Source organism: Cervus elaphus, chromosome 17 (genome assembly GCF_910594005.1).
Source record: "Cervus elaphus chromosome 17, mCerEla1.1, whole genome shotgun sequence".
NCBI lineage: Eukaryota > Metazoa > Chordata > Mammalia > Artiodactyla > Cervidae > Cervus > Cervus elaphus.
Window position 1 is genome coordinate 14,087,757 of NC_057831.1, and position 25,360 is coordinate 14,113,116.

The window sequence follows — 25,360 nt, forward strand, 5'->3', positions numbered from 1 at the left end:
ATGAGGCTGCGAGACCAAGGAAACTGGCAGGGCCCGGTTCTCAAAGCCCGTTCCTAGTTCCCATTCCTTGAACTAAAACCTGATTTCTAAAAGGGAGAACGAGGGGAATGATATAATGAGATATTTTAGAAAAGTCATTCCAGATACAAGTTGGGAAACACTGGCATCCTAACATGAGATACTAGTTTCTGGAGCTAAGCAATGTGGTGGGGAATGCAGAATGTGGAAAGCTGCTTTGAGTGCAATTTTAGACATAGAAGTAATATATGGTGATTAATTGGACCTGAAACTCTTTTGTTGAAGCCTACTATTGGTTTGAAAATTCTATTTCTAAAATAACTACACTAATCTGATTAGAGAAAAGGATATTTTATCTCTTTAATGCATTGACTAGTTAATTGATAGCTGTATAATTGAGAACAGTTGAAACAATGACGTTCTGTTAAAAGATATTTAGCAGACTCAGAAATAGTTACCAGTTCAGTGTTTTGGAATTTTTACTATGTGAATAAAATAAGTAAAACATCTAAAAGTATGTAACTTTTGACAAACAAGCACATTTGGAAAAAAAAAACCCTGTCTTTACTAACCAAAGCAAGGATATAGACAGTACTGAAACATAGTAGGGACTCAGTAAATATCTATTGGATAAATGACTTGAATTATTTGACATTTTAAGTAAGTAAAAAAATATAGAAGCAATTACCAAGGTTACATCAGTTTCAGTTACATATATCCATTCTTGATGTATACGTATATACTGGGTTGTACCAGTTCTGTGACGGGATCAGGGCAAATATCTACTTGAACAGAGTTATTCTTTCTCAGTAGTCTGGATAAAACTTACATAAATTATCAGTTTGCTAATTGATTTAATTTAGAAAAGTAGAACTGAAATATTTTAAGTGGCCACTCATGATTTATTAATAATTCTGTGGATAATATTTGACTAATAATATGAGTATTTAAACGTTTATTATGTCTGTGATTCTGTCCGTCTTTCAGCCCACCTTTCTCCCTCTTTAACCACCAAACTCTTAGCCATCCAGAAGCCATTTGTTTGTGTGCGTCTGTTATGTACAGTATGTGTTTCGTATGTATTGGTGTGGCTACTAATTTGTTAAGATGTTGGCAGACGAGAATAATTATTTCAAGGAAGATGTCTCTTTTGTTTTAAAAAACATATTTGAGAGAGAAATAGGAGTCTGATTTTTCACAAATGCATTTGAATTTTTTTAATTCCAAATCAGTAACCTGACAATCAGGGCCATTATTGAACCCTCAAAAAAAAAAAAAAAACAAACTTCTTCAACATAAAATTTTGATGAAAATTATTATAATTCATGATCTTGTTCATTTTTCTTCTTTGCTCTTTTAGTGTAGTGATAGAAGGGTTTTTGAAAAGTTATATATATGGGTTTAATATCTTGAATTATTATTTTTTATCCATTGAATTTCACTGTAATTTCTGAAGTACCTTGCTAAAAAGGAAAGTAGGGAATCAGATCTTAACAAACGTTATTTAAAGGGAGATCTCTTATTCCCTTTAAAGAATATACTATTTTTATCCATACCTGATAAGTTTCTGTTTATTAGCTTGATGCTACCTTGGGCAAGAAATTAAACCAGTTCACTACCAATTTAACCCGTCTGTCTTCTCTGTTGGACAGGTGTCTATTTATGTATCTTTCTTTCTCAGTGTCTTGCTCAATTTCTGAAACTAGAAAGTGTTCAGGAAGTATTTGTTGAGTTCAACTGAACCATCAAATCCTGAATTCACTTATTCATTCAACAAATATGTTTGGTGTTTACTATATGGTTGATACTGTACTGATCCTTATGGCCCACAGTGGGTTAGATTTTGTCCCTCTCCTGAAGGCATTTGAAGTTTTTTTTAGATATTCTTAAAGCAACATGCGTATATTCAAAACACCATAGAGGTAATTCCAATGTGTCATATAGGAAATTTTCTTCTGTCCTTCTGTGTCTTCTTTGCTGGTTCTTCGTCATCTCCCAGATAAGTGATCCAGGAGCTTATTGCTTAGGTGTCTTACATCTTCTGTTTATATTCTCATTCAGTTTCATCTGTAAACTAAGCAGCTTAGCCTCGACCTGAATTCCAGGCATATGCTGTTACCTAATCATCATCTCCATTTGGATACCTGACTATCATTTCAAATTTAAAATCTCTAAATCTGACTTCCTCATCTCCCTACTGCCAAACTCACTCCTACCGGTTAGTGGCAACTCCATCTTTGCAGTTGCTTAGGCCAGAAACTTTGTAGTAATTATTGACTTGTTTCTTTTTCTTAAATACTATATCTGATTCGTCAGTAACTCCTGATGGTTTTAAAATATATTCAGAATTTGGTAACTCGTCACCATGTCGGTGGGCCTCACCATGGCTCTGGTACCACCTTGGCCCAAACCACTGTCGTCTCGTGCCTGGGTCACTGTAAGGGCATCCTGACTAGTCTCCCTGTTTCTGCATCTACACTCAACACAGCTCAGAGCATTCTGTTGTCTCATGGATTACCCCTCTCCTCCTGCCTTCTCAGCTCCAGCCACACTGCCTTCGTCATAGCCTAGGACAAACTCGACACTTACTTTCCCTGTTTCCTTGGCCCTGAGCGTTGTTCTTCCAGCACAGCCTACCTCTCCCTCCCTCCAGGGCTCTGCTTATAGGTCTCAAGGAGACCTTCCCTGTGTCCCTAAATGTTGCCCTTCTCTCTTTACCAACTCTTCCCAGTTCCTTCCTGGCTCCCCACCCGCCTTCCTTAACACTCGTCACTGCCTCACCTGTCATAAACTAACCTCAATCTATCTAGTCAGAGTTTCTGCATCGCCCACAAGAGTTCTCCATGAATTCAGGGACTTTTTCTTTTTTTTATTTTACCCCCAATGCTGAGAATAGTTCTTGCACACAGTAGGTATTCAATAATTATCTTTGCATAAGAGCATATGAGGAAGCTTCAGGAAAGATTACCAAATTATTTTGTAAAGAGTTTAGAGAGTTTAAAGTGAGTATTTTAGGTTTCCCTTCGTTTACTTTGCTACTTTGGGTACATTTGGTGCCACAGTGCTAGTTATTTGAAGATCCTCTTGCCTTAATAAGGGCTTCTGTGGTGCCTCAGTGGTAAAGAATCTGCCTGCAGTGCAGGAGATGTGGGTTTGATCCATGGGTAGGAAGATCCCCTGAAGGAGGAAATAGCAACCCACTCCAGTATTCTTGCCTGGGAAAGCCCATGGCAGAGGAGCCTGGTGGGCTACAGTCCAGGGGATTGCAAAGAGTTGGACACAACTGAGCATGCACGCTCTTGCCTAAATACTAGTTGGCAAACTCAGAATCACAGAGATGGATTTTTAACCAAAACTAAACTTGGAGGTTTTGTTTAGCCGAGTATCTACTTTGGAGCAAAATGTGACACCACGCACACACATTTTAAGAAATGTGAAGTAGTTAAGGCTCTGTGATCAAAGTAGATGTAATGTTCTCCAGCATGATGATTATGATATACTTAAATTCAAATACTAATTTTTCTTGATCGTTATGATGCTTAATTAATTGATATTTACCATCTACCTTGACTTTTTATTGGGAAAATTTTGGTTACTTATTTTTAGCAAGCAAGCAAAGTAAGATATTCAGTTACCCTGGGAGCCTGATGCTAATGCCTATAATTATTTAGACAATTGAAGTCACTATCATTCTCTTTCTCAGACCTGCAAGGTGCCGAGAATGAAACATGCAATGTGTTCATGGCCTAACATATTTCTTTAGTGGTCACATTGCTCACTGGAGTCTGAGGAAAGAAAGCCTCTTCTGTTTGCTTTTTTAATCTCTTAGTTTGGAATTTGAAAACTATTTAGTCCTTTCCAGAAACGTTGACCCAACTGGGGCATTTACATGGGCCATAAGGAACCCTTTTTTCTTCTCTTACTTGAACAAAGAGGCTACTGATCTGGATGATCAACATCATCAGCATTTGGTTTCTGGTCCTAGAATGAGTGATGATATGGACTTTTACTAAGGGCATGCCTGGCTGACAATCATAAAACCCGAAACACTTGGGGATTATGAATTGAGTGAAATGATGAATAGATAAGGCATTGTGCCTTAGGACTTGCAGTATTTAGACTCTTGAAATTTATCCTTGGAGTTTGGAAAAACTTGTAAGTGATAGCTACTGATAGGCTAGAGGAGGAAAAACACATTTCTTATGCGCTCAGACTTAAAGCTTTGCTTCTGTAACTCTGTGCTTCAGCATTAACTCTTTCTCTTATTGGCCATCTCAATGTGGAGATTCTCTTTGGTTGTTGATATAATCTCTTTACCTAAAGAAGCAAAAAGGGATTAAAAACAAAAGGCACACTTTTCATTTTTAGTGTTGCAGTGTAAAGAGAGTTTTAGGGACAGTTATGGTGTTGACTTGGTCTCTGCTGATGTGAAGCCTTCATTGTTTATATGAAACAAAGTTACTGAGTATGTGACTAAAACTGAATAAATGGTATATATGCAAGTAAAAGTTGCTTAAATGAGTATTGTTGAACTGCCCTTATCAGTGCATTCTATTATTGGAAAATCATTTGGGTTTTGAAAATGAATGTCTGACTTAATCAGAACTAACATGTATTAAGTAATATGAACCCCCTTTCCCAAAACTTGTTGTTACACGTTGTCCCCTTTATTCTGCACTGTAACTCTGTGAGGTGTATAGTATTATTACTTCTTTACAGGGAAGGAAATTAGTATTAAGTCTCATTGCAAATAAAGCCTCTTTTTCCGTTTAATTCCAACAGTTGTACCAAAATTGAGTTGTGTTGTAGATCCTGAACCAATTATTCTGACTAAGGTAATGACACAGTAGCCTTTGGAACTGAAAAGGAAGGGTGGTCAAGCCAGTTTACTGAAAGCAAAGAGGAGTACAGTTAACAGAAAAGAAATAATTGCAGCTAGGCAAAAAACAAGAGATCCATAGCAGGCAGATAAAGAGAAGAGGTGGACAGGAACCAAACAAAAGGGGAAATGCCTTTGAAGAAGACAGTAGTCTGGGAGATGAGAGCAAGGCTTGCTCCATGCTAGTTGATATCCTCTTAAATGCAGTGGCTTCCAGTTTAATCCTGGAGGCAATATTTAAAAGTTCTCTTTGCAGAACAGGAACTGAATATTTTTAAATTACTTTTGTGTTTTTAAGCATAAAGGTCTATATGTTAAATCATATTCGGAATTTTAAACCTTTCATATTTAGTTTGAAAGTGAAAGTCGCTCAATTGTGTCTGGCTCTTTGTGACCCCATAGACTATACAGTCCATGGGATTCTCCAGGCCAGAATACTGGAGTGGGTAGCCTTTCCCTTCTCCAGGGGATCTTCCCAACCCAGGGATCGAGTCCAGGTTTCCTGTATTGCAGGGAAATTCTTTATCAGCTGAGCCACAAAGGAAGCCCAAGAATACTGGAGTGGGTAGGCTATCCCTTCTCCAGCAGATCTTCCTGACCCAGGAATCAAACTGGGATCTCCTGCATGGCAGGCAGATTCTTTGCCAACTAAGCTATCAGGGAGGTCCCCATATTTAGTGTACACAGTATTAGATAAACTCAGACAACTTTATGGATTTCTGCTTAATGAATTTTCCTCTCATCATATGACTTTCTGATTCAAAATAACATAAAAATTTATGAAATCAGAGAATACCTGTGAATTATCTTGGGTCTGTTGTATGCTTTTTATTGTATAGTGTATCTATATTCATATATATGTACATATGTGTGCATCTATATGGGTTCCCCAAGTGGTTCAGTGGTAAAGAGTCTGCCTGCCAGTGCAGGAGACATGGGTTCGATCCCTACGTTGGAAGATTCCATGGAGTAGGAAGTGGCAACCCACTCCAGTATTCTTACTGGAATAATCCTACAGACAGAGGAGCCTGGCAGGCTATATACAGTCCATGGGGTCGCAAAGAGTCAGACCACTGAGTGACTGAGCACACATGTGCATCTGTATATATACATGTATATAGGTATATGCATGTATGTTTGTATGTGCATATATGCCCAAAAGGGTGGGGAGAGAGATTCAGTGAGACATAGGGGAAAAAAATCACTTTAGAGGTTCATCTTTAAGCCTGAAATTTCATACTGATTATACCAAAATATAGTATTTTTTGTTAATTTTAAAATGTATTCCTCAGTTTGAGTTTGAAATCCAAGCATTTCTTGGCATTATTTTAATCTATAGATAATTCAGTCAACAAATAGGTCAGATTTTTAGCCTGTGTTGTTTCCTATCCTTGGGTGAAAAAGTTGTGGAGATTTTTAAGAAGTTGAAAACATGATGTTTAACTAACATGATGCCACTGTAATAAGCTAGGAAGTCCCTAGTGATGTCTGATCTACAGTGATGTTGATGAGAAAGGCCTGCAGGCCAGTATGGAACAGCGGCAGACAGTGACTCAGCCTGTGGTTCCATCTTCTGTAGGGACCTGTGAGTAGTGAAGAAGGCCATCACTGCTTTCAGTGGCTCGTTAGGCAAAAATGGATAAGGACCTAAAGAACATATCTTTTTTTTTAAGATAAAAGATGGGCATCATGAATAACTTTTGCTTTTGTTGTGCAGCATCTCTTCTGTCCCCCCCGCCCTTTTTTTTGGTAAATACTACAAGTTAACTGTGCAACCAACCGTTCTGCATTATATAGTTGTCTCTCAGTATCTATAGGGGATTGATTCCAGAATTCTCTTTGAATACCAAAATCCACAGATGGATACTCAAGTCCCTTATATAAGATGGTGTAGTTTGTGCATGTAACCTACACATATTCTCCTGTATACTGTAAATCACCTCTAGATTACTTATAATGCCAAATAGAAAGTAAATGCTGTGTAAATAGTTGTAGATACACTGTAAATGCTAGGTAAATAGTTGCCAGGGCACAGCAAATTCAAGTTTTCTTTATGGAACTTTCTGTAATTTTTCTTTTTTCCTGAATATTTTTGAGCCTCCATTGCTTTGAATTTGCAGATGTGGAATCTGTGAGTATAGAGGGCTGACTCTTTCTAGCCTCGTGGTTCTGTTCTGGAAGGTGTCTTGCTCCCCTTTAGTTAAGGGGCGGGCACATGGCCTGAGTTAGAACTGTCCTGTGCTTCCCTTCTCCCTGCGGTCTGAAACCTGGGCCAAGTAACTAAAGGGCTACACGTGGTTTAGGAGTGGACTTGTGATAAGATGCTTAGGAGAGAAGCTGCAGTGCCAGTGGCCTGGAAAAGGGAAGGTGCCCAGGTTCCTTACTCCTGACCCTGCTTCTTCAGGCCTCCCTCTGATTCTGTGAGCTGCTCCATATCCTGCCAGTGGGCCCCTTTCCTTCCTGCAGAAGCCAGTTTGTTTCTGTGGCCTTCAACCAGAAGAGCCTAGTTGAAACAGAAGGAAATGCAAAGGGAATAAGATAGAATAGAAAGGAAAAGCAAGGAAGAGAACAAGTAAATTGAGAAAAATGAGGAAAAATGATCCCTCAGCCTGTCTAGTCTTAAAGAGCTGTCTTTCATCTTTCCTTCAGAAATAACACTTTTGCCTCCAGCCCTGCCCTTAGCCCACCAAGCAGACTGTGAGTTAAGTACAGGTTAGGTACAGACCTCCAGAGTCTTGACGCCAACCTGGCTGGACCCCCGGCTCTGTCAGTTACTTCCTGTCTGACTGAACAGTCTGCTTAACCTCTCAGAGCCTCCGTTTCGTTGGCTGTTACACAGAAATAGCAAGACCGCGTGACTTCTGAGACTTCTGTGAGAATCAAATGATTTGATTGATGCAAAACTTCCAGAACAGAACAGAACTTGACAGGCTCTGCACTTAATAGGTATTACCTGTGATTGTCAGTCTGAGCTCTGTGAAGGGAAAAAGAGTTTCTATTGCATCTACCTCATTGTGTCAGTCAGTAAATGTTTATTGAGCACCTAATGCATGATGTTATTGTGCTAGGTGGTATAGGGAATACAGAATGATAGCACTGTTTCTGCCATCAAATTGCACAGAATATGATTTTGGTAGTTGATGTAGTAATATATAACGCATGATAGAAAGATTCCATAAGAAATGTATAAAAGTTGATGATGAAGTTTGGAGAAAATCTTTTTTTTTAAACTAGAGGATTAAAAACCTTTACCTATATGTGATTTTGAATTCTAGTCATAGATCAGTCTGAGCCAGAGTGAGAATTTATGTGTATTTTATTTAGGTGACAATAAATAAATTTGTCCAAATAGGCCTTTTATCCTGTTCATCTGGGGTCAGGAGGAAGCCTGCCAGCAAAGATCCTGTCATCATCAGAGGTGTAGAAGGAGGCCCAGGAACCTCCCCTGGCCATATCCTACAATCCACACAACGCTGGTGCTTTGAATCCACTTGAACTCACTTTATTATGCCCTTCTTTGGCCCTGCTTTTGGCAGTCACCCAGAGTACCCCTAAACTCCCAGGTTCCTCCTCATCTTCCACACTTTATTCCCCATGAGGTTTTACACAGCCATACCAAACTGTGATGCTGAGAGCATGAAATTCCAGAAGATGCATTCCCCTGAGCTATGAAAGACTGTGGCAACTCTTGACCCACTATAGATAAGAAACTCCTTTCTACTGACATGGAGATACCTGGAAATACCTGAAATACCCATGTATACTGCATTCCACTGGACCTTATAATGCAGATACAAGAATCAGATTTCTCCATGGCCCAAATTAATGATTAGATTTCACTGACGAGACATTAGCTTTTTCAGGTCTTAAAGGCATGTGTTCAGTTCAGTTCAGTCGCTCAGTTGTTTCAGACTCTCTGAGACCCCATGGACTGCAGCACGCCAGGCTTCCCTGTCCATCACCAAATCCTGGAACTTGTTCAAACTCATGTCCATTGAGTTGGTGATGCCATCCAACCATCTCATCCTCTGTCATCCCCTTCTCCTGCCTTCAGTCTTTCGCAGCATCAGGGTCTTTTCCAGTGAGTCGCTTCTTCGCATCAGGTTGCCAAAGTGTTGGAGTCTCAGCTTCAGCATCAGTCCTTCCAGTGAATATTCGGGACTGATTTCCTTCAGGATGGACTGGTTGGATCTCCTTGCAGTCCAAGGGACTCTCAAGAGTCTTCTCCAACACCACAGTTCAAAAGCATCTATTCTTCAGTGCTCAGCTGTCTTTATAGTCAAACTCTCACATCCATACATGACCGCTGGAAAAACCATAGCTTCGATTAGACAGACCTTTGTTGGGAAAGTAATGTCTCTGCTTTTTAATGTGCTGTTTAGGTTCGTCATAGCTTTTCTTCCAAGGAGCAAGTGTCTTTTAATTTCATGGCTGCAGTCACCATCTGCAGTGATTTTGGAACCCCCACAAATAAAGTCTGTCACTGTTTCCACTGTTTCCCCATCTATCTGCCATGAAGTGATGGGATCTTAGTTTTCATGATCTTAGTTTTCTGAAGGTTGAGCTTTAAGCCAACTTTTACACTCTCCTCTTTCACTTTCATCAAGAGGCTCTTTAGTTCTTCTTTGCTTTCTGCCATAAGGGTGGTGTCATCTGCATATCTGAGGTTATTGATATTTCTCCCAGCAATCTTGATTCCAGCTTGTGCTTCATCCAGCCCAGCATTTTGCATGATGTACTCTGCATATAAGTTAAATAAGCAGGGTGGCATTATACAACCTTGACATACTCCTTTCCTGATTTGGAACCAGTCTGTTGTTCAGTGTCTAGTTCTAACTGTTGCTTCCTGACCTGCATCCAAATTTCTCAGGAAGCAGGTCAGGTAGTCTGGTATTCCAGTCTCTTGAAGAATTTTTCACAGTTTATTGTGATCCACACAGTCAAAGGCTTTGGCATTGTTAATAAAGCAGAAAGAGATGTTTTTCTGGAATTCTCTTGCTTTTTCAATGATCCAGTGGATGTTGGCAATTTGATTTCTGGTTCCTGTGCCTTTTCTAAAACCAGCTTGAACATCTGGAAGTTCACATATTCCTGAAGCCTGGCTTGGAGAATTTTGAGCATTACTTTGCTAGTGAGTGAGATGAGTACAATTGTGTGGTAGTTTGAGCATTCTTTGGTATTGCCTTTCTTTGGGATTGGAATGAAAACTGACCTTTTCCAGTCCTGTGGCCGCTGCCTATTTTTCCAAATTTGCTGGCGTATAGAGTGCAGCACTTTCACAGCATTATCTTTTAGGATTTGAAATAGCTTAACTGGAATCCACCACCTCCACTAGCTTGGTTTGTAGTGATGCTTCCCAAGGCCCACCTGGCTTCACATTCCAGGATATCTGGCTCTAGGTGAGGAATCACATCATCATGGTTATTCTGGGTCATGAAGATCTTTTTTGTATGTTTCTTCTGTGTATTCTTGCCACCTCGTCTTAATGTCTCCCGCTTCTGTTAGGTCCCTAGCAGGCATGTGTAGCACGCCACCCCAGAGTGACGGTGGCCCTGAGTCAGGCACTTTAGTCTGTCTGCACTGGACACTGAGCCACGGGGAGGTTTGTCCACAGTTGGAATAAAATGTGTGCTCAGGTGAGGTAGATCTGTGTGCTGGACTCTGAATTCTGTAACACGTGGGAAAAAATGGAATGGGTAGCTGATTGTATAAACTATGTCTCTTGGACTATATTTTGATTGTACTGTTGTCTTTAGTTAAGTTTAGCTGTAGCAAAACAAGATTTCATTTTCTCTTAAATGATTCCATTTCAGGTCATAAATGGTTTAGTGGTAAGTATCAATTGAATTTTCCCACTGGCAGTAGTACTGGAGACATGTTAGTTCTGAGCAAAGTTATCCTGAGGAATCTTGCAGCCTTGCCTTTTAGAGGGGTTGAGTTTCATATCATGTGATATTACTCATTTTTACCAATTGAGTCCAAGTAGCAACCCAGAACTCTGCTGCAGTGCAGTTGTAAATAGCATTTAAATAGGACCTCTGACTTGACCCCTAGGAAACAGTGGTATTTGTTGTGAATTTCTTCCTAGCATATTCTGTTATCACAGTGATATCAGCAGAGGTGAGAATTTTTGTAAGTTAACTTATGTATACCCATGATATATATTCAAAATGGGTATATAAGGCTTTCACTCAAATTCTTAATCATCTTGTATTGCTTTGTATCCCACGCAGGCTGTGTGTTAAACAATGAAGACTGAAATCCACAGTCCCGGGAAATTCTTGTCTAAAACCCATGTTCGATCTGAACAAACTGGGTGGAGACTCAGAGAGATACTCAAGATGAAATTTAGCATGACAGCAATTTAAAATTAGAAGCCCTTGGTGAAAGATGAGACTTGTTCTAGGTCACTTGGCGAGCCCCGCCTTTAAAGGCAGGGTCTGACTCTGCTAACGGGCTGGGCAGTCACTGGAGGACACGCTGTCTCTGCCCCGGGAGGGAATGCTTGTCTGCCTTTTTGGTGTGTGATGATGTTAAATAAAGCTATGACCTTTGATTATCTCCCAAGCTTTTCTACCTCTCCACTGGCAGAGTGCCATGGGATAGTGTATATTTGTCAGCAAGCTGTGGTCTAAATTCAGACATTGTCTAAACTTGTAACAATAAGTACTATGTATACCACAGAGAAACTTTACCTGAGAGGCTTTCAGTCAATCCCTAGAGCATGGGACACATTGTGTTTCATGAGGTCTTAAGGTAGTTTCTTCAGTATTTATGTAAATAACAGCCTGAAGTAGGCTATGAGTAGAAATAGCCTTTGTTTTGTTTTACTTACGATCCAATCACTGAGTCCCAGTATCAATATATACAATTTTTGTGTCATTCCTTAAAGACTAAAGTGTTTGGATGAGAGCCTTAAGTAATAGCTGTTTATTGGCTTGTTTCTTAAAGGGAAGAAAGATTCTTTATTTTGAGAATTTTTAGATAAAAGTGAATGATGGAAACTTTCTCTGTCCAAATCACATGGCATGGTTACAGGACTATATGCCTTTATCAAAAATTATAAGAACTGTACACTAAAAAGGATGAATTTTGCCATATGCAAATTATAACTTGATAAATGCAGGTCAAAGAGATAGCTATACTAAATGGAAGCATGTGTCCTACATTTAAATGCTTTATGTGTTTATATGGTTTATATACAAATTTCCTTCCTACTCTCATCCTATTCTTGGAGAACAAATCCTCCGTATACCTCAGCATAAGCCGCTATGCATGCCGCATGATTCTGGCCTTCTGGACACAGTTTATTGGATTAGGTGTGGACACCTGATTGGAGCTAAGTCAACCTAAATTTGGATCCAAGACAGAGTCTGAAAACTGTAAGTTCATAGGTTTGGGGCCAGAATCAGTATTTGCGCTTTAAAAGTCACTGGGCAAGTGAGTGTGCCGAAGAACGGGGGTGAGTTCTGGTTTTTATATAGTGAAGTGAAGTCAGAGTGCTGCTCACTCAGTCACGTCTGATTCTCTGTGATCCCATGGACTGTAGCCCACCAGGCTTCTCTGTCCATGGGATTCTCCAGGCAAGAATACTGGAGTGAGTAGCTAGCTATTCCCTTCTCTAGGGGATCTTCCCAAGCCCCGGGATCAAACCCGGATCTAATGCATTGCAAGCAGATTCTTTACAGTCTGAGCCACCGGGGAAGTTCCAAGGTTTTTATATAACAAACAAGAAAATTACCCAATTACATATGATATTCTCCATCCAAAAGTATAGACAAACACAAATTTTTGATAAAATGCCACTTATAGTTCTGAAACAAATGTCTCTGGTCGTAGGAAAGAAGAATTTTATAGAAGTCTGGGCTGTTTCTGCCAGCTCAGTTTTCATTTGGAAATTTCAAACTTTTTTAAACTCAAGTACGTTTTCTTCTTTTCTGGAAAGTTATTTAGATATAAAAATGTAAAAGAGAGTCACAGTGATTGATTTTAACCTTTTTTAATAAAATTTTCTTTGTGAGAAAACCATTTTACTTCTACTTTCACACTGGGTTTTTGCTGACTGACACATTTTTTGAAAACAAAACAAGATTTTAAAAAACTTTTCTCTGGAGATTGAAGTGTAGCTTTAAGAGTTAATTATAACCAACTTGAGTTAAGTGCCTCATATGTGCTAGCCATTCCACCCAGTGCCTTGAATACAGATTGCATTTCATTCTCCTAACAGTTTGATGAAGCCGTTGCTGTTATCATTATTTTACAGATAATGAGCCTTAGTGAAGTTAAGTAAGTTACTTATAGCTTTATAGTAGTAAGTTTTAACACCTGAATTTTAGCCCAAACAGATCTTCTTCTGACCTCTTAACCACAACAAAAAGTATGTGAATGTATTAGAGCTAAGGAAGAAATTATCAGGTCATTTTAAAATTTTAATTATTTTTCTGAATCTCTTGTTTAACTAGAGAGAAGGTTATATCCATGTTTAAGAAGATGTATTATAGTCAGTCTCAAAACTAGTGATTATTATAAAACCAGTGCTAAATTTATTATTTTATCTTTTATGGTATGCTGGTATTTTATAGAAATTAATGAACATGCCCTGAAAGACCATTCTATATATGTTCAACTGTGTGTATAAATTATATATTTAGATAGTATTTATCAACTATGATATTATCAGTTCAGTTCAGTCGCTCAGTCGTGTCCGACTCTTTGCGACCCTGTGAATCGCAGCACGCCAGGCCTCCCTGTCCATCACCAACTCCCAGAGTTTACTCAGACTCATGTCCATCGAGTCAGTGATGCCATCCAGCCATCTCATCCTCTGTTGTCCCCTTCTCCTCCTGCCCTCAATCTTTCCCAGCATCAGGGTCTTTTCCAATGAGTCAGCTCTTCGAATGAGGTGGGCACAGTATTGGAGTTTCAGCTTCAGCATCCGTCCTTCCAATGAACATCCAGGACTGATCTCCTTTAGGATGGACTGGTTGGATCTCCAAAGAATATCCCAAATGTTAAAGAACCAAAAAAAGAGCATTAGATTATTCATTAGGGCATCAAAGATGTCATCCTCTACTGCTTCTTAAATTGGCTATGTGTGTCAAATTTGAATGCAAAAAAGTTTAGTAAAAGGTCATGGTATTTGGCCTTGAAATAAAACAAAATGATCAGGAGATTACTCCCTTGTTTTGGAAAATAAAATAGTTCTTTCATTGTGGATCCTGGGAGCTAGGAGAAGAAGAAATCTGATGGTTATTTAAGCAGCTCATTATCAAATATGGCCTTAAATGTGTATAAGGATAAGAAACTTGGATAAAAAAAAGCTCTTCTGTGCTGTCAGTTGGGAGTCTTGGGATGAGAAACCTATAGTTTGGGAAGTTGACTTTTTAAAATATTTTATTGAAATATTTCATTAAATAAATATTTTTCAGTAAATATTTTAATGAAAAATATTGTTTTTTTAAATTTCCATTTGAAAATGTCAGACTATTTCCAAAATGCTGACTTGATACAGGGGAAGTAAAAGGGAGAGCTTGATGTTGCTTTGAAAACGGGTGTGCTGACAGAGAAAAGGGCCCCCCAAAACTGGAAATGATGCAGCAGTTCTAGGGCCCATTGTGTACTGCTGTGTAGATGTTCCTGCCCACAGAGAAGATTCTCTTCAGCACTCTTATCTCTAGAAACATTCAATAGAATAATATATTTTTAAACTGACCTATATAAGCAGTTGGCACACGAAACTCAGACCTTTGTTCTAATTTATACAGTGTACTTTTTGTCCTTTGCTTTCATAGTTAAACCTAAGGGGAGTTCCCTACTTATGAGAAAATGGGAGGTTTGTTTTTACTTTTTTGAATGTATTTATTTATTTGATGGCTCTGAGACTTAGTTGCAACATGCAGGATCTTCCGTCTTCATTGTGACAGGTGGGCTCTCTAGCTGTGGCCTGTGGGATCTAGTTCCCTGACCAGGAATCAAATCAGGGCCCCCGGCATTGGGAGCATAGAGTCTTAGCCCCTGGGCCACCAGGGAAGTTCCAGAGAGTTTTTATTTTCTAAGATTTTTTGTCTTTTAACAAATTAGTTTTCACTCTTCAAATGAGCTCAGCTTTACTGTAGGATGATTGCAGTGCTGACTCAATCATTTAACAGCAGTAGCAAACTATAGCTCCATGTTGCTTTCTGTGAAAGGCAAGGACATACCTGTTAAAATTATTCTTCACTACTTTGGAAGATGTGAATTGACATGAAAATAGCCTTTTAACTCTTATTTCCTCTTAAATTTCTCAGTTAAAAACATAAGCTTTTTTTTTAACACTAAGAAAAATGAAGAAAAAACAAGACACTTTGGATTCATCTTTATATTTTTAAATTCTCTCTTTAGCTCTGTGAAAAATTCTTTCATTACATGATTAAATTTTCTAGCCTAAGGTATGGTATTGAAACTACAGCATAAAATCTCACTGCCCCTTCTCCTTCAATACCTATGAAATAAGCAAAACGAGCTAAACTTTTTTTTTTAACTAACATGAATCAATAACTAATGAGCCCTATTTGTTAGTTGCGCAGTCATGACTGACTCTTTGTGAGCCCATGGACTGTAGTCCACCAGGCTCCTCTGTCCATGGGATTTTTCAGGCAAGAAAATACTGGAGTGGGTTGCCATTTCCTTCTCCAAGGGATCTTCTGGACCCACAGGTCGAACCTGGTCTCCCGCACTGTAGGCAGATTCTTTACGGACTGAGCTACCAGGGAAGCCCTGATAAGCCATACCTTAAAGCAATCTTGTTGAAACTCTGGTCTCCAGTTAAAACACAAACAATTCTGAATCGGAACAGAGAAGTACAGTGCTGCTTAGCTCTTAGACCCGCTCTGCACTGCCAGAACTGTGCCGCTGAGTTACCTCAGTTCTCATAGTTCTCACAGATACTTGTCTGTAGAGAAACACACTTTGTGGGTCCTTATCTTCTGTTCTTTTGACTAAGCACTAGTAGCAAGAGACCTACTAGAAATGAATGAAAGGGGAGATGTGGATAAGAATTGAATGGGCATTTTACTGCTGGGAAAATGATCCGAAGTATGAGGATATCTTTCCACAGAAGCAGACTGTCTTTCCCCAGTGAGGTGGGTGGGACTCTGGTAGAGAGCATCTACTAGAGCAGAGCCCAAGTATTATTCTATGAAAGAATACCCGCCACGTAGCCAAACTACATCCCTCTTCTCCATGTAAGTCTCCCAAGCTATGGAGAGATGGTAGAATTGTGAAGGACCAAAATCAGCCAGCAGTTAGTAGCTCAGAGTGGGGGAGAACGCATACCAGTCTTATTAATGGTGGTGATGGTTTAGTCACTAATCGTGTGTCTGACTCTTGCAACACCAGAGACTGTAGCCTGCCAGGCTCCTCTGTTCATGGGTTTCCCAAGCAAGAATACTGGAGTGGGTTGCCATTTCCTTCTCCAGGGATCTTCCTGACCCAGGGAATCAAATCCAGGTCTCCTGCATCTCAGGCAGATTCTTTTTTTTTTTTTAATTGAAGGCTAATTACTTTACAGTATTGTGGTGGTTGTTGCCATACATTGATGTGAATCAGCCATGGGTTTACAGCAGGCAGATTCTTTACTGACTGAGCTACAAGGGAAGCCCAGAGAGAAACTCAAGTCAGGTCCAGTCTTTCAGAGCATATGCAAGAGCTTGACTGAAACCAAGCATGTGCAGAATGAAGACAACAAAAAACATATCTATAGCAGAGCACTTGTGCAAACAATTATACAAACCTGCTACAGCTAAATGAAATACAGTGTACACCAGAAAATCCAAAGGAACAACTGTAACCCAAATAGCCCAAAGAAAATCTCACAGCTGCTTCATAATAAAGAACAAATTAATAAGAACACATATTCAATAAAGTCAGATCCCAAAGCCTAGAAGACAAAAAGGATATATCATAATACATCTGAAGAAACAAATTGAGGACCAAATGAAAACCATTATTGATTAAGTGACTAACCAAATATAAGGTAATGGATAAACACCAAATTGTCTTAGTGACGTAGTAAAATGACTTGTGATAATGACTGTGTATATGAATGAAACAGATGAGAATAAAGTAGCTTTCGAGAATCTTACAGATATGGAACACAGCTAAAGTTAATTCAACATAAATGTAATTTGTGTCCCTGAATGGAAGACCCAAAATATGGAATATATCATATAATATAGGAGGAATTCCTTAAAATGAAGCATTGAATCTGTGTAGTAAAAAAAGCACAGTATATTTCAGGAAATTTATAATCAGAACATGAATTTGAAGTGTGTCCTAGATAAGCTGATACACTTGTAAGAAAAATAATTGTTTAGACATTCAGGCAGCAGGATGCTATCAAAGGGAAAAGACGGTGATAAAAATTGTCAACGTTAAAAATACTCCAAAAATACAAAATTCACTTTAAGGATGTGACAGGGTTTGCAGGGCTGGAGGAATTGCTTAAAAAATTAAAATTCAGTAAATCAATCAAAATGAAGAATTCATGAATGGAAAAACTGTGTAAAAGATGTGGCTGTCCCATTTGTTTAGTTTTGCTTTTATTTCCAATATTCTGGGAGGTGGGTCATAGAGGATCTTGCTGTGATTTATGTCGGAGAGTGTTTTGCCTATGTTCTCCTCTAGGAGTTTTATAGTTTATGGTCTTACATTTAGATCTTTAATCCATTTTGAGTTTATTTTTGTGTATGGTGTTAGAAAGTGTTCTAGTTTCATTCTTTTACAAGTGGTTGACCAGTTTTCCCAGCACCACTTGTTAAAGAGGTTGTCTTTTTTCCATTGTATATCCTTGCCTCCTTTGTCAAAGATAAGGTGTCCATAGGTCCGTGGATTTATCTCTGGGCTTTCTATTCTGTTCCATTGATCTATATTTCTGTCTTTGTGCCAGTACCATACTGTCTTGATGACTGTGGCTTTGTAGTAGAGTCTGAAGTCAGGCAGGTTAATTCCTCCAGTTCCATTCTTCTTTCTCAAGATTACTTTGGCTATTCAAGGTATTTTGTATTTCCATACAAATTGTGAAATTCTTTGGTCTAGTTCTGTGAAAAATACCGTTGGTAGCTTGATAGGGATTGCATTGAATCTATAGACTGCTTTGGGTAGAATAGCCATTTTGACAATATTGATTCTTCCAATCCATGAACACGGTATGTTTCTCCATCTGTTTGTGTCTTTCATCAGTGTTTTTGATTTCTTTCATCAGTGTTTTACTTAAAAGCTTTTGCACTACAAAGGAAACTATAAGTAAGGTGAAAAGACAGCCCTCAGATTGGGAGAAAATAACAGCAAATGAAGAAACAGACAAAGGATTAATCTCAAAAATATACAAGCAACTCCTGCAGCTCAATTCCAGAAAAATAAATGACCCAATCAAAAAATGGGCCAAAGAACTAAACAGACATTTCTCCAAAGAAGACATACAGATGGCTAACAAACACATGAAAAGATGCTCAACATCACTCATTATCAGAGAAATGCAAATCAAAACCACAATGAGGTACCATTACACGCCAGTCAGGATGGCTGCTATCCAAAAGTCCACAAGCAATAAATGCTGGAGAGGGTGTGGAGAAAAGGGAACCCTCTTACACTGTTGGTGGGAATGCAAACTAGTACAGCCGCTATGGAAAACAGTGTGGAGATTTCTTAAAAAACTGGAAATAGAACTGCCATATGACCCAGCAATCCCACTTCTGGGCATACACACTGAGGAAACCCGATCTGAAAGAGACGTGCACCCCAATGTTCATCGCGGCACTGTTTATAATAGGCAGGACAGGGAAGCAACCTAGATGCCCATCAGCAGATGAATGGATAAGGAAGCTGTGGTACATATACACCATGGAATATTACTCAGCTGTTAAAAAGAATTCATTTGAATCAGTCCTAATGAGATGGATGAAACTGGAGCCCCTTATACAGAGTGAAGTAAGCCAGAAAGATAAAGAACATTACAGCATACTAACACATATATATGGAATTTAGAAAGGTGATAACGATAACCCTATATGCAAAACAGAAAAAGAGACACAGAAATACAGAACAGACTTTTGAACTTTGTGGGAGAATGTGAGGGTGGGATATTTCAAAAGAACAGCATGTATACTATCTATGGTGAAACAGATCACCAGCCCAGGTGGGATGCATAAGACAAGTGCTCGGGCCTGGTGCACTGGGAAGACCCAGAGGAATCGGGTGGAGAGGGAGGTGGGAGGGGGGATCGGGATGGGGAATACGTGTAAATCTATGGCTGATTCATATCAATGTATGACAAAACCCACTGAAATGTTGTGAAGTAATTAGCCTCCAACTAATAAAAAAAAAAAAAAAGATGTGGCTGTGAGCATTCAATCCTCTCTGAGATGATGTGAATGTTAAACAATTTTGGGAATAATTGACAACCAAGAGAATGTAAATATATAAATCCAGACAATTTAAAAATTGTAATATAATTAACAAAGTAGCAAAGTTATAGAGGAGAATTTGGAAGAAGCATGAGAATGTTAATACCCTCATCCCTCATTGAGACCAGGGAGTTAGCTGATGCCAACTAAACATGTAGTTAGGAATTATTCTAGTTTTTGTTTTTTTCAAAAATTTCTTTTTTTAAAAAATTGATCTTTTAAGAAATATACCTGCTAACCATTTTTAAGATTCAATTTGATTGCTGCTATTCAGAATATTTCAAATTTAATTAAATGATATTCTATAAATTAAGATTAATAAGCAGTTGAGTCCCATTTTTTAAAATGTCTTTGTGTTCATCAGTTTACCTTCTTCTGTGTATACACACAAACATGCCCTCACACATACGCAGTTTCCAGTTTGTGGGTTTGGAATACCTTTTTCCTTCTTTTTGCTTTTACTTCGTATTTTTCTGCATTGTTTTAATTCTCTGCACTGAGCATATCTAGCTCTTCTGAAAATCAGTTCAGTTCAAGTGCTCAGTTGTGTCCGACTCTTTGCAACCCCATAGACTGCAGCAGGCCAGGCTTCCCTGTCCATCACCAGCTCCCGGAGCTTACTCAAACTCATGTCAACTGAGTGAGTTCTGAAAATAATGGAGCAATTATTATTTTCTTTTTAAAATAAAGACAGAGTGAAGATAGGTTGAAAGCAAATCCATCAATATGTTAAAGTGTTGCCACAGTTAAACTTTGGGAAGCTGTGAATGTAGCTTTTTATTCTATTCTGTATTTTTTTGAAAAGTCAAAAGTTAAAATGTTAAAAGGACTTAGTAGCTGATGTCTAGGTATCCTCTTAATTTAGTTAGAAGATACTTATTAGAGGCCTGCAAGGCTTCTCAAAAATAAAAGTCACATAGTTTATGTTCTATATTCCCATGTTTTAGGAAGTCAGTAAGCAAGAAAAATATTTAATGTGACTAAAATTTTTGTCAAAAAGCATATGCATTAAAATGCATGCACTCTTTTCCTATAAAGAATCTTAGATTTTCCATCAGAACATATTATTATGTATTTTAACAGGTTTTATAATGTAATATCCAAATCCTCTGATAATTAGAAGCTAGAAATCAGAGGGGAGACGTACAGACCAAAGAGTAATAGGTGATAGAGTGATTGTGGTAACAAGAAGAAAAAGAGCTGACTGCCTAACTGAGCAAGGAAATAAGCAAATTATAAATGAGGAAAAAATAAACAAAAGCAGAGAAACAAGAGTCAGAACATCATGATGGTTTGAGAGGACTTAGTGCAGGAGTAAATTTTTCTGCTCACCTCTTGTAGTTCTTAAGCACCGCATACTGTAGAGAATACAGAATTTCATAATCCTAATTATGATCCTGAGTCATTGGAAGATCATGTGTTGTATATTTAAAATAGAGACTTCCCTGGTGGCTCAGTGGTAAAGAATCCACCTGCGAATGCAGGTGACCTGGGTTCGATCCCTAGGTTGGAAAGATCCCCTGGAGAAGGAAATGGCTACCCACTCCACTATTATTGCCTGGAAAATCCCATGGACAGAGGAGCCTGGAGGGCTTCAGTCCATGGGGTCACAAAGAGTCAGATACGACTTAGCAGCTGAACAATAACAGCAATGTTTAAATTAAGAATTCAGAGATATTTAAATTATATTTTGATATACCCAGAAAAATCATTTTGGAACTTAAAGGAGTAATTTTTTGGTTATTTGGAAAAATAACTTGAAAATCCCCACTCCTAATGATGCTGAATAAATGAGGCATTTCTCTAATTATTGTTTTACATTTTGTTGCATGAAAACAATGCGATTAGCATACAGGCACATAGCATTAGTCTTGTCTATTCTCTAAGTAGTGGATGGTAATCTTCAAATAAATAATTACCCTTCTTTTTAAGTTCCTTAAGACAGCAAATGCATAGAATATACCCCCTTACTTCAGAGTTTAATAACCTACATTCTCCAGAAGGGAAAAATGAGTACATTTATTACCTGAATTTTGTGAGGCTATAAATATTACTGTAGAAAACCTAATTGGCTGTTAAAACTTGAAAAAGTGAGTGCACAGATGCTCCATTTATTTTTTCTCTTCAAATCCTTCCACCTATGTATCATGCCATATGCTGTTGACAAAAGAAGACATACCCTGGTAGAACTGGGCTTGTAAAAACCATTGTGAAGTTCTCAAGTCTAATCATGATGGATGACAGCATCTTTCTACTGCTTACCGGGTTACTCTTTCCATTTACAATGCTCTCTCGCCATTTTTGAACACATAGTTAACAGAATTTGAGAGCTGCCAAGTAGTCTCAGGGATTTTCCATTGACATCAATGGAGAGAAAGATTGTTCTCAATGAGATTTCTCTAGTGACAACACATTTGTCAAAACCTTTCTAAGATCTAAGCACTTAACGGTTGGTGCTCAGCCGTATCTGACTCTTTTGCAACCCCATGGACTGTGGCCCACCAGGCTTCTCTGTCCGTCGAATTTTCCAGGCAAGAATACTGGAGTAGGGTGCTATTTCCTTCTCCAGGGGATCTTCCCAACCCAGGGATCAAACCCACATCTCTTGTGTCTCCTGCTTGGCAGATGGATTCTTTACCACTGTGCCACCTGATTGCATTCTATTTAAAGTGAGAAAGAAGTGTCTCAACTTATAAACCAAGACTCAGTCTTGGAAATAAACTTTAATATGTATGCAGTGAGGAATCAGGACATTTGAGTTCTAATGGAGATTTCTTAGTGATTAGAAATATTACCCCACTGTTCCTTACTAGAATGCTGCTGCTGCCAAATCATTCAGTCATGTCCGACTCTGTGTGACCCCATAGACGGCAGCCCACCAGGCTCCACCATCTCTGGGATTCTCCAGGCAAGAACACTGGAGTGGGTTGCCATTTCCTTCTCCAATGCATGAAAGTGAAAAGTGAAAGTGAAGTTGCTCAGTCATGTCCGACTCTTCGAGACCCCATGGACTGCAGCCTACCAGGCTTCTCCATCCATAGGATTTTCCAGGCAAGAGTACTGGAGTGGGGTACCATTGCCTTCTCTGTCCTTGCTAGAATAGATGCTCTCAATAGCCCTTTCTGGACTCTAAAACTTTATAATTTAGTCACAGGCTATTCATGGACTCTAACATGGTCATGCTGCTTTTTAAAACAGTAACTATAACAGAAATGTGGAGAATGTATTTGTAGAAGGTAGGGACGAATTTAGAGATAAAAGGCTGTCTGCTAGTCTGCGTGAGACACAGTGAATCTTCAGCTTTGGGATGGAGTTGAGAGGAGAGGATCAAGTCCAGAGGTGTTTTGGAACTAGAAGTGAGCAGAACATAGTAAACCAGTGAATGCTGTGGTAAGAAAGAAAATGGAATTTGGCTTGACTGCAGTGGGGGCTATGTAAATAGTAGGTCCATTATGAGGGTGTAGATTGAAATGAATAAATTTATGTACGGTATGAAATGTCCTTGAGACACTGGCTGGAGCTGGTTAAAAGATGAGAGAGTAATAAGGGGAGAGAAACTGAGAGTAGACAGATTTGGTTGGAAGACTCATTATAGGCTAATTAGGAGTCAGTGAAGACGGGAATGTTGAAGACCAGGAAAAGAGAGGTGAGAATCGGAGGAAACTGAAGAGTAAGATTCAAAAGGAAAAAGCATAATAAAAAAAAAAAAAAAAAAAAAAAAAAACAAAAGGAAAAAGCAGGAATAAACTAATACATTTGAAGCCTCTAATTTTGAAAGGAGGCAGACTTCTTTGCCTGAGGTAGGAGGGAAGAGTGAGTTTGGGTTTACATCAGTTCAGAGGTGGGAGTTAGAAAATGAATATAGTTCTACAAAGCCTCTCAATTATCTGGAAGCTTCTGGTTGCTTAAGCGCACAGTGTCTAAAGGTTATACTTGGAATCACTGTCCATTATGTGGCTAGCCAAAGTCTTCACTGTTGCCCTCTCACCAGCAGGTTCTTCAGAGTCCTAGTGTGTTTTATTGTAATATCCAAGATATGACAAGAGGGGAAGAGTTCAGTTGAGGAAATAGGTAGTTAACTCCTTCAAGCCCTCATAAACCGTGTTTTTCCGAAAAGAAGAGAGGTGAAGTCAATACTAAAATGCTCAGGCAAATCAAGAAACATAGCTTCTGAACAAATTAGTATTCCAAAGATCACCTCAGACTATCCGGTTCCCTTTTATAAAATCAATTTAATTAGTGTGTGTGCATTTTAACAAAACATTTATCTCAACCTACCAGATTGAAATTGCTACCAGTAAATATTTTACACATCCTTTTCTTGGTCTGAGTTACAGCCACTTTTGCTATGCTTTTTGAATCTTTTAAATGGTTTCAGAGAACTTTCATTGTAAAAGTAAGAGTTGAAGTTCAACCAGTCCTTGTCAACTAATGATGTATTTTCAGGCACTTTTTCCTTTACCTGCCAACATTCAGAGTAAAACAGTTCATATGTAAATGTATCTGGTTTAGTAAGCCATCCTGTGGAGAGGAAGAAAGCACCATCTCTTAAAGGATACTAGAGCCAAAGATTTTTTTTTTTTAATAATGGATATTGAGACTGTTACTTCTATTTTTTTATTTAAGGACTGTTTGGTGGTCCTGGTTTTCACCTGTTTTGAAGTAAAATCATTTTCTTGCAATTGGGGACAGGATGTCTCTCCACCCAAGGAAAGTTAATGTGGTCTCTTGAAGTTTTTTGAGTATGTATTTTTAGTTAATTGAATTTATTGCATCTAGATGGGTTTTCCCACTTCTTGAGTGCAGCCTGTGTTCTGTTAATAACATTTCTGAAACTAGCATCTTCATAGAAAAAGTGTAATATAGATAGCTAGACTGATAGACATACATAAGTATGTATGTCTAAATGCATATCACAAGACACCTCTACATAGATTTTATGAAAAGAAATCAGAAACCTATCCATAAATAACAATTGAAATATTAAAGTGATTTTTTTTTTTTTGCTTGTCACTTCTGCTTTTGTGACTACCATTGGGAAAAGTAATCATTTGGTTTAAATTCATGTAGTTTCAGGACTTTTTAAATTAACTTTAATGTTTAAATTATGAACATTTACAGATTGAGTTTTCTAATTCCCTATCAACTTAGATGATGAACTGTTAGCAATTTTGAATTCTGTACTTAAAAGAATAAATTTAATAAAGGAAAGGATTTTAGTGCAAATCATAAACTTCTAATGAATGTACTTTTCCTATTATTAAGAGTCTTTTTAAAGTTGGCACTCTTTATGTTAATATTCAGAGGCTAGATCTCAGAACAATTCATTTTCTTTGTTCATATATACAAAAGTGCAAAGTATATCTTTATTTTTATTTCTATAGGATTTTAATCTGAAATCTTTTCAGTTGTCTGACACACTTTCTCCAAGGCAACTTTGAAGCAACCTGACCTACAAGTTTCTTAGGTCTTAAATATGCCTTTCTTTGAAGATCTTAGGGGACTAATACAGGTTGCAGAGAATAAAGACCTGTTGTATGTACAAGGTCACTGAAGCCTCTTTAAAACCTAGATGATTTCCCAGTCAGAAGGTGGGATGCAGAAGAGATAGTGTTGAAGTGTCAACCTAACCCTCAAAAACAAAACACCCATAGTTCATTCTGAGCAGTCACCTTTACGTGTCCATTTATCAAAACTAAATTCCCTCCTGAAACATGAGCCACGCTGTGTAGGACTCTTGTTTATTAGCAGAATTCTGATAGTTACTTCTTGATTTCTCTTTTTCAGACACTGAAATTTTATTTTTGGCATTGGTTCAAGTTTTCAAGATAAATGTCTGTTATAATGTCTCTGCCTAATGTTCATTTTACAGTTCACGATTGTTTCATTTTTATTATTTTCTATATTTTTTTCTAGTGTTAAATATAATTTATAGTTGATATAAATAAGTTTTAGATATAATATGGCCCAGATTAAGAACCCATGCCTAGGAATATGGTGAAAACTAAGTAAATTCATTGTA

General features: G+C 38.2%; 1 protein-coding gene across 18 annotated transcripts in view; it reads left to right on the plus strand.

Annotated features, from left to right (window-relative positions):
* CAMK2D (calcium/calmodulin dependent protein kinase II delta) overlaps window positions 1-25,360 on the plus strand; it is a 299,891-nt gene that overhangs the window by 168,796 nt on the left and 105,735 nt on the right. The window lies entirely within an intron of this gene.